Below are 10539 nucleotides of genomic sequence, written 5' to 3' on the forward strand. Positions count from 1 at the left end.
AGCAATGAATGAGCAAGTCCAGGACTTATTACAAGCTGGGATCATCCGTCCAATCCGCTATCAGACATGGGTCGCCAACCCAGTCATTGTTCCAAAGAGCAACGGAGCATGGCGGATGTGCATTGATTTTAAAGACCTCAATAAAGCATGTCCTAAAGATTGTTATCCCCTGCCGGAAATTGACCTCAAAGTTGATGCTGTGGCACCATTCAAATTCAAATGCTTCATGGATGCCTACAAGGGCTATCATCAGATCCGCATGGTTTCGGGCAATGAGGACAAGACAGCATTCCGCACAGACCAGGGCACCTTTTGTTACAAAATGATGCCCTTCGGACTAAAGAATGCGGGAGCCACATATCAACGATTAATGGACATAGCGTTTAAATGTCAGATTGGCCGAAATTTGGAAGTTTATATGGATGATCTCGTAATCAAAAGTGTTGAGGAAGATCAGATGCTAAGAGATATCGAAGAGACCTTTGAAACTTTGAAAAGCATCAACATGAAGTTAAATCCAGCCAAGTGTTCGTTTGGAATGGAAGAGGGAAAATTTCAGGGAGTAATCGTTACGGACGCGGGTTTCAAGGCAAATCCCGATAAAGTTCAAGCTATAGCCCGCATGCCTTCCCCATCTTCCCTCAAAGAAGTCCAGACACTTAATGGCCGACTGGTTGCTTTAAATCGTTTCTTGGCAAATCATGCAGCCAAGTCCCATCCTTTCATTTCAACACTAAGAAATTGCCTTAAGAAAGCACATTTCAATTGGACTGCAGAAGCAGAACAAGCTTTTTTGGAGGTTAAAAAATGTTTGATGGAGCTGGCCACGTTAACAGCATCCTATGCGGGAGAACCTTTAACATTATACCTATCAGCGTCGGACATTGCCATCGGGGCCGTCCTCCTGACAGATCGAAAGAATGTCCAAACGCCGATCTATTACGTCAGCAGAACACTGTCGGACCCAGAAACAAGATATTCCATGCTGGAAAAACTTGTTTTAGCACTGGTCTATGCTGCCCGACGCCTCCGCAGGTACTTTCGGGGGCACCCCATCAACGTGTTAACTGGTTACAAGCTCAAAAACGTTCTTAGTAAGCCAGAATTGTCTGGACGCCTAGCTAAATGGGCCATCGAGTTAGGTGAACATGACATAGAGTATAAACCTAGGCCAGCAATCAAAGGGCAGGTATTGGCGGACTTTGTAACAGAAGTCCCGCAACACAAAGAACAAGAATGTTTGATAGAGCAACAACCCCAAGCACCTCCGGAACAAGGACAAGTTTGGTCATTGTTCACGGATGGAGCATCAAGCAGTGAAGGGTGTGGCACAGGCTTAAGGCTAGTCAACCGAGGGGCACAAATTTACGTATGCCATCAAGTTGGATTTCAAGAGTACCAACAATGAGGCAGAATACGAAGCCTTCCTTGCAGGACTGCGGATAGCAAAGAAGCTTGGGGTAAAGCATTTGGAAGCTCGGGTGGACTCTATGTTAATTGTGGGGCAGATAAATGGAACGTACGAAGCCAAAAACGACACCATGGCTTCTTATTTTTCGCAGGCAAAAGTCTTGATCCGCCAATTCACCTCCTTCAATATTGTCCACATTAAAAGAAGCGAGAACAAATCGGCGGACGCCCTTAGCAAATTAGCTTCAATGAATTTCGAGCATTTTGCTAAAGATATCCGTGTGGAAATCCTGGAACATCCATCCGTTCCACAAAATCAAGTCTTGGTAATCCAAACGGGCGCTGAATCATGGATGACGCCTATAAAAGCTTACTTATCCTCCGGAGCACTTCCAGCAGGGAAGGCTGAAGCTCGGAAGATCAAGCACAAAGCTTTGAATTACCAACTGACTGATGGTATCCTGTACCAGAGATCATTTCTTGGCCCGCTCCTGCGTTGTGTGGACGCGGAGGACGCAAACTACCTAATTCGAGAAATTCATGAAGGTATTTGCGGATTACACGCGAGACCAAGAATGACAGTGGCAAAAATTATGAATGCAGTGTATTATTGGCCCGGCATGCACGTGGACGTTGTGCAAGAAATCAGAAAATGTGATTCCTGCCAACGTCATGCCCCCAACACCTTGCGTCCAAAAAACGAGTTAGTTCCAGTCACTTCAGCTTGGCCGTTCCAGAAATGGGCAATCGACATAATGGGACCTTTCCCTGAAGCCCCCGGACATGTTAAATTCCTGATAGTAGCCATCGACTACTTTACAAAATGGGTGGAGGCCAAACCAGTTGCTTCTATAATAGCAGCGAGTGTTAAAAAATTCTTGTGGGAATTTGACATATGCCGTTTTGGTCTCCCTCTAGAACTCGTTAGTGACAACGGAACACAATTTGCGGACAGTGGGCTACAAGATTGGCTAAAAGAATTACATGTTTCTCAAACTTTCACCTCAGTAACCCACCCGCAAGCGAATGGTCAGGTGGAAAGAACCAATCGGACCATCAAAGAAGGAATCAAAGCCAGACTGGGTACTAGAAGGACGGGTTGGGTCGATGAATTGCCCCATGTGATATGGGCGTTCCGCACTCAGAAAAATTCCAGTAATTTCGAAACCCCCTTTAGTTTAACTTATGGCACATAGGCCATGATTCTAGCCGAAATCGGAATCCCATCCGCCAGAGTCCTCATGATCGACGATAACGATCAAGAACTTCGGATGAACCTTAACCTCCTTGAGGAAAGGAGGGAGTTGGCATCGATCCGAGAGTATAACTATAAACGCCAGTTGCAAAAATATTATAACTCTCGGATCCAAAGGTGTGAATTTGACGCGGGAGACTACGTCTTCCGCAGTAATGAAGCCTCAGGGCAAGAGCCTCAGGGAAAGTTGGCTCCTACCTGGGAAGGACCCTATAGAATTCAGAAAGTTCTATCTAAGGGTGCCTATAAACTAGAAAAGTTGGATGGGACAGATGTCCCTAGAACTTGGAATTGGGACCAACTAAGGAAATGTTACATTTAGTAGGTTTGTCTTTTAGCCTGCGCGACCACCAAGATATTAAGAACCTTTGTAATTTCTTTCCGTGTAATTTGGTTTTTGCCTTAGTTATGAAAATTTTCATTTCAGTCATTTGAGACTTGTATTGTTATGTAACCCTTTATTGGCACTTAAAGAAGATCTTTCAAAACACTTATATTATGATAATGATAAAAAAGTGTGCCGGATACAAAATCAAAACTTCTTTTATATACACAAATGAGGTTACAACAAAAGATCAAGTTACAAGAAAAACAAAAAGTCTATCTATGGCGCGGCATCTTCATGTTCCGCATCATCACCGCCCGCATCCTTTTCTTCTTCCTCTTCTTCACCATCAAGCTCAAGAAGAGTTTTCAGTTGCTGGATACTGTCTTCCTTGTCAGCAAGACCAGCTATCTGATGGGTCAAAGGGAATTTCAACAAATCAAAGTCCTTTGATTTTTGCTTAAGGATGCCAACAGTATCTTGACCAGCTAAGACATACTCTTCAGGAAGCATGGAAGTTGAGCCAAACTCATAACCTTCTTTAAAGCCTAGTTGGCGACCAGCCTGCTTCGAAGCTTTGAGGAGGATGGCAACGCAATTCCCAAGCTTGTCACTTGCTCGACATCAGCAATGACCTGTTCAAACAATCATACACAAGTAACTCTAAACACTTAGATTATTTATAGCATGTAAAAGACACATACCTTGGGAATAGCCTCCGCCAATAACCACTTTTGGTCCGCCTTGGCCCGAACAAGCTCCATCTTATGCTTAGCACATTCCAAGGATTGGTTACGGCTCTTGGCATTAAGATCAGATAAACGCTTGTCCTTCGCTGCTGATTCAGCCTGAAGAACTTCCAATAATTTGGCCTGTTCGTCCAATTGTTTTTGAAGAACAGCCTTGGCTTCCTCAGCAGCGGATCGTGCAGTCTTCTCCGCCTCCAAGGCTTGTCTGGCCTCCCTAGCTTCATTCATAGCTTTAAGAGCTTCTTTTTTAGCATCGGAAGCAGAGGCCGCCAGCTCGTCCCATTGTTCGTTCATAGATAACCAGTCTCTGGTTATCTCATGGGTGGTAGAAAGAGAGTTCGCCAAATAATAAGAGTGAGAGTTCAGCAGTTCTTGGCAAACACTGAGGCGACGCCTCTCCTTCTCACCATGTGGGAGACACTCCCCCAAAAATTCAAAGCATGTGTCTACCTCGCGGAATGTTGAATCCCGACGAAGAGACCAGTTAGGCTGATGCGGGGTGGGATCCTCCCCCTCAGGAGGAGGAGAAGTTGGGGAAGCATAAGGAAAGGTACTTTTTCCCCCCTGATCCCTGAAGTGGTGAACATGTTGAGGAGACGATTCCTCAACACATTTAAAAACCTCAACCCCCTTCTTCTTCAGCGGGGAATCGTCCGCCACAACTACCGGATCTTCAATAGTGTTAGAAGACGGTGGTGGCGGACGAACAGGAGAATCCTTCAACCTAGAAATATTATCCGATAAGTTATCCAGGTTTACTGAAAAATATCAACAAACATTTTGAAAAACATTTCAATTCAATACAGTTGAAAGTGAGAAAAACGGTGCATACCCAGCGAAAGGTCCTCCGCATCAAGTTGTTCCAATCGGGCTTCCAAGGCGGAAGGTTTGGTCTTCTTGGACTTCTTCTTCTTCGAAACATCCTTGACAGGATGAATTTTTCGCTTGCCCGCCGCCTTGGAAATGCCCATATCAACGGCCGGACGTTCACCTTCGACAACAGCATCATCAGGTCCAGGACCCTCAACTTTTGCAGTGGTGCCAACGTCATCGTGGCTCGTTGTTTGAGTAGCCGCAGCTCGTTGACGGGTGAGACCTGCAGTCGAGCCCATAGCTTCATTAGCATCAATTGAGTAAACTTCTCCACAAAGTAATGACTCCTCGCTAGACGAAAAGAGTACAACCACCCTCCTGGAAGTAATAGCAGTTATAGGTTTGGGTTTCAAAAGGCCCTCACCATTTTGCACGCATTCTTCAACATACTTCTCACCTTTGGAATACATTGGTTCAGAAACCAATGGTTCCGGACGAACGGCAGTAGGGAACAAAAAATTGGTACTGGTACGATCCAAAAAGGGTCCGTCCCTGGGATCAATCGGACGACGAACCATCATTCCCTCTTCCTTGTCTAACAAGGTACTGAAGGCGGAACCTTAACCTACACAAAATAAACAAAGTCAGAAAACATTTCGTATTAAAGAAAAGGCAAAGATTATGAGAAAACTTACTCTTGTCGGCTTTCTCATAGTATGGTTCCAGATCTGGGAACGGCCACAGGCGGCTCATCTTCGCATACACCATCGCCCCGTGAATTGGGCGCATAGGAGTAGGTGTGGAGGTCAACGTCCGATACCATGCTTGACCCTCATGAGCGGAGGCCGCAATCACCGGCATGGGTTCTTCCGCCTTGCGTTACGTCATGGTAAACGGAATAACATCCTCTCGGATCCAAAAAAATTTCGGTTTCCAACCATGAAGACTACGGATCCATTATGTACCTATAGTCTTCTTCTTGTCAACAGAGGCAAAACTGTACCATCCATCACGATAGGTCATTTTGTAGAATATAGCAAACATGCCAACAGAAGGTTCAAAATTGTGAGTTTGGCAACAGAATTCGAAGTGTCAAATTCTAAACATCCCGAAGGGATGGATCTGGTAAAGATGAACCTTGTAGGTTGTTAACACCGATTGAACGAATTTAGTAATTGGAAACCGGAAGTTCCCAGTGGTGAAATGATCCACGTACACAGCCATCTTCTTTGGAGGAGGGTTAGTGGCGATGGAACCACTCACAGGCCGCTCCGGCTCCCACTCTTTTGTTAAACCATATACGTTAACAATGTCGTTATAATCCTCTTCTTTAAGACAGGCCTCAACATCACTGATAGTAGGGGTACCTTTCTTCTCTTTAGCCAGTTTAACTACAAAGGATTAAGAATGTCACAGAAAGAAGAAGAAATCAAAGAGAAAATAGAAAAGCTTCAAACGTTTGAAAGATAAGAAATCCGAAAGCGATAAAGGATAAATAGAAGACACAAGGGTCATATTTATACCCATCGCAATTAATGCGACCCATAAAATGGCAGAGGAGAGAGAAATCGCAGACCAACAGATGACCGACACGTTAGACGGGAAGTTCAAGATAATGAAGACAGCCTGTCGAAGGCATCACACACGTCGTATCAGTTGTCCCTAACAGATATCTCTTTCCACCACGTCAGCATGGTTACCCAAGATATTCAAAAATTTCAAAAAGTTGAAGATTTCAGATATATCTCCTAACAGATATTTTCTTTGAAAAAAGGAATATCCACAAAAAAGACAAAGATTTCTTCCATTAATTATCCAAAAAATAATTGCAAAAAAAGAAAAGGAAAAAATTTACAAGTAACGAGACCTATCAATCTAATCTAAGGGTTTGAGGCGGATGGATCTTCCGGAGCTTTCATAGATGTATCCTCCGAGGAATCGTCCTCGGATTCTTCCCCAAGATAGTCCTTCAAAAGCTGAACGCCGTCATATGCGGAAGCAAACTCCGGAAGCATACCTTGTAAAGAAAAAACTAAGGTATCATGCTCCTTAACCCGGTTGACATGGTCTTGTTTAACGTTCACACCCGTAGAGCAGATGATCTTTGAATGTACGATTGCTTTGCGCATAGTTCACCCCTTCGTGGAAACCAGCAACACGCCCAAGTGACGAAGAAGCAGCCATCATATTGGCAAAACTGTCAGTTAACTCCTTGCTTCCTTTGATATGGCGGATAACCTGTTAAGATAAGAACATAAGTCCCCAATATTTAAGGACGTGAATAAAACAACAAAGGTTAAGCATAACTTATAGCATCAATTCCCCGAGTAAGAAACCACTGACGGTCCTGTTCCAAACGCTCTGCCTGCGCCCAGAACTCCTTGGCTTCCGCAACAGCTTCCTTTTGAGCTTGGAGGAGAGAATTATAAGCAGTCTGAATCTCAGCAGCATTCTGATCTTTAAGTCTGGCCTGCTCTTTCTGCAACTCCAACTTTGCTTCAAGATTATGAATTCGTGCACCTTGAAGGGCCACTTGATTCTTCAATGAAGAGTTAGCCTCCTGTGCACGAGTCAACTCATCTCTTTCCCTCTGAGTTTTAGCTCGAGCAGCCTCAAGAACAGAATTTTGCTTTTCGCAAGCTTCCTTCCATCGACGTGCAGCCTCAGCGTTGCGATCTTGCTCACCCTTAAGGGCGATTTCCGCATCAGATTGTTTCTATTTAGCGGTTTGGGCGGAAAGACGATGCTCCTCAGCCTCTTTTTTGGCAGCCTCAGCGGCCCGCCGAGCTTCCCCTACTTTCCCGCCTAAGGTACGCCATTCACTTAGGACTTCTAGGCTACCAGCTAAAGCATTGGCCAGGTGATAGGCCACACTGGTATGAAGATCATGGCGGGAAAGATCGCGTTGATACGCCATCTCAGCAGGTGGCGTACAATGCTCAACAAAATCCATGCAAGCCCCAGGGTGAGAAAACCGGGACCCATTTGTAAGACCCCACGAAGGGACAAACAACTCATGCTTGTCACCTAGGCCTGTATCTCCGAAGTACCGGGAAGTTGAAGGCCTGAAACGGATCAGGGTTGAGGAAGACTGTTGTACAGGAGGACGGAGAGGAGATTCCTCAGTCCGGAAACCTTCCTCATTAACAACAGGATTGCTTTCCTGCTCGCCAACACCACCCCCAGCCTGAAAAAGATAGTCAAAACTAGTATCAGTGTCAGATTGGATATTGGCTTCCCCTGCTGCAGTATCAGATGGCGGAGTCGGTACCCTATCTTCCGCAATAGTCTCAGTTTGAGGAAGGGTTGATGGACCTTCCACATTCAGACCACTCGGGGGAGTAGCCTGCTCAGTTTCAACATCTTCCTTCTGAGGAGGAGATGGTAGTTTTTCAGCTTGAGGAGTTGGTGTAGATAACTTCTCAGAAATATCCTCACTAAAGATCGACGGGTCTACATAACAAAGTCATACTTAGTCAAACACTTATGAAAGAATGCAGTATTTAATGACGGACACATACCTTCAACAGTATCTAAACGGTCAGCAAGGTTGTACTGAGGTTTCTTGGGACGGTGCACTTTTCGTTTCTTCTTCGATGGCCCCGCCTCAGTATCTGCAACCTTCACATTTGTGTGCTTCGTTCGAGAAGCTACAAAAACTCTCTTTTTCTCCAGTTCTGCTAACAAAGATGAGACGGATGAAAGTTCAGAAGCACCTACGTCAGAATCTTCTTCCTCTCCAGAGGCAGAAAAATCAGAAGTTTCACCATCATCATCGCTCGATGATAGAATGGCGATCATTCTGTTGGAAGTAATGGCAGAAAGAGAAGGAGGGTTTAGAACATACGCACCTGTTTCAAAGGTGGCGTCCGCAGTAACAGGTTCAGCCCTGACCTTCTTCAGAAACAAGAATTGGGACTTAATCTTTTCAAGAATAGCCTGTTCCCCTGCTTCACGGATGCTCTTGCGGACGCATCCCCTGTCCTCAAAGAGAGCGTTGATCATAGAACTCCAACCTAAAAAAAGGATGGGAACTTAACTATAAGAACACTCACAAAAAGCAAAGAGATAATGTAAAGTAACTTACTTTCATTTAAATCTACAAAAATGGGCTCCATAAATTCTGTGGGCCACAAGCGACTCATGCCTGCCCACACTAGAGCTTCCTCTGGCAAAGCCCGCATGGGTGTTGGTTCCATCGTGAGTACACGATACCATTCCTGACCTTCATGATTAGCAGTAACAATATCAGGAAGGGCGGAATTCACCGGACGGCAAACCATGTTTAACGGCACCACGTCCTCAGAAATCCAAAAGAATTTATTCCGCCAATCTTTAGACACTTTCTCAACTTCATAACCGATGCTTCGGTCAGAAAATCCCTGACATGTATACCAACCATTACGCATGGCAAGGCGATAAAAAACTGAAAATCGGTCAATATGTGGCACCATACCATGTGCTATGCATACAAATTCATAATGACGAATTCGCATCATAGCACGGGGATGCAATTGAGATAAATGGATTCCATAGGCAGTTAACACCTTTGGAAGGAATCTCGTTATGGGTAAACGGAAGTTCCCATGAACAAAATAATCGGCATACAAAGCCAATTTCCCAGGTGGTGGGAAACTGGCTATAGAACCGATAGAAGGAAACTATGGTTCCCACTCGGATGGAATACCATACGTTTCCAGTAACTTTTCATATTCCGAATAGTCCCAAGCAATCTCTATCTCGTCAACTTCAGTTTGAACGTTAGACATTTTAGGAAGATTTAAGGAAGACATATAAGAAAAATTCGATATCTTATCAGAAGGGTATATGAAAAGGTTCAGAGAATAAGAAGATAATCAGAGGAAAAGAGCGATAAAACTTTGAAACGAAGAAGTCTCTCCTTATTTATACCCATCGCAATTAATGCGATGGGATATGAACAGTAGAAAGAGAAATTCAAGATCCAACCATTGATTGCCACGTCATGCGGGAAATTCGAAAAAAGAGAAAAAGTTGTACAGTCGGGTACAGTGACAGCCGTCAAAAACGTCCCATCACCTGTCCACAGCGCCTGCGAGTGGTCAACTTGTCCTTTTTTCAAGATTATCCATACAGCAGAAGATATTTTCTATCTAACCTCTGAACAGCAAAAATCCCCAACATACATTAAGTCCAGAATTTCACCCGCACAAAGACTTCACGCGGAAGAAACACTGGACTGGGGGACTTGTAGAGGTAGGGTACCAAAAAAACCCGTATACCCTTAAGTATCACCCGCGGGTCACAGAGAATCCTCTTATAAGCTACCCGCGGGACATATGGATCACCCGCATATCACGATTGAGGAAGAACGTCCTCACAATACGTGCGGAAGCATCCGAGCATCCTCAGAAGACGTCCGCAGGATAAGATTTATGTCCGCATAATAACTTGAGGATAGTGCCAGCGGGACAGCTGTCGATAACTAATTGTCTTCTGGAAGACTTCCCAAGATGCTTTCTTGGGCAATACGTGATCCTTCGGCCAATCAGCCAGTGACATCTGGCAAGGTCGTTACAACCCTGCACATGGCTAATATTCCCCAATTGGCCAATGATGAGGAGACATGTATCCATGTTGTTATGCATGCACATGCAATGTATAGCTCAATCTATCATACGATGACACGCGTCCAGGTGGTTACCAGAAATCTTCTAGAAGAGGACAGCTGCCCCAATCATCTTCCATCATCCTTCGGCTATAAATACCTTGTCAAACGGTATGAGGTATTCATTCATTGACAGATATTCTGACTACACTTAGTCTTTATACTTCAGTACTTTCTTCATTACGAACGTTACTGATTCTCACGCCGGAGGGTGGTTACAGGAAGACCCCCCCCCCCTCTTGTCCTTCCTGTAACGAGACTCACGGTGTTTGTTTTGCAGGTTCCGGTCACTGGACTTTGGGAAGTGTTACTCATATTGTGGTAGTAGTTATCGTATTGT

This window comes from Bidens hawaiensis, unplaced genomic scaffold (assembly GCF_021521415.1).
Source record: "Bidens hawaiensis isolate Kalapana, Puna unplaced genomic scaffold, B.hawaiensis_p1.1 tig00038170_1, whole genome shotgun sequence".
Taxonomy (NCBI): Eukaryota; Viridiplantae; Streptophyta; class Magnoliopsida; order Asterales; family Asteraceae; genus Bidens; species Bidens hawaiensis.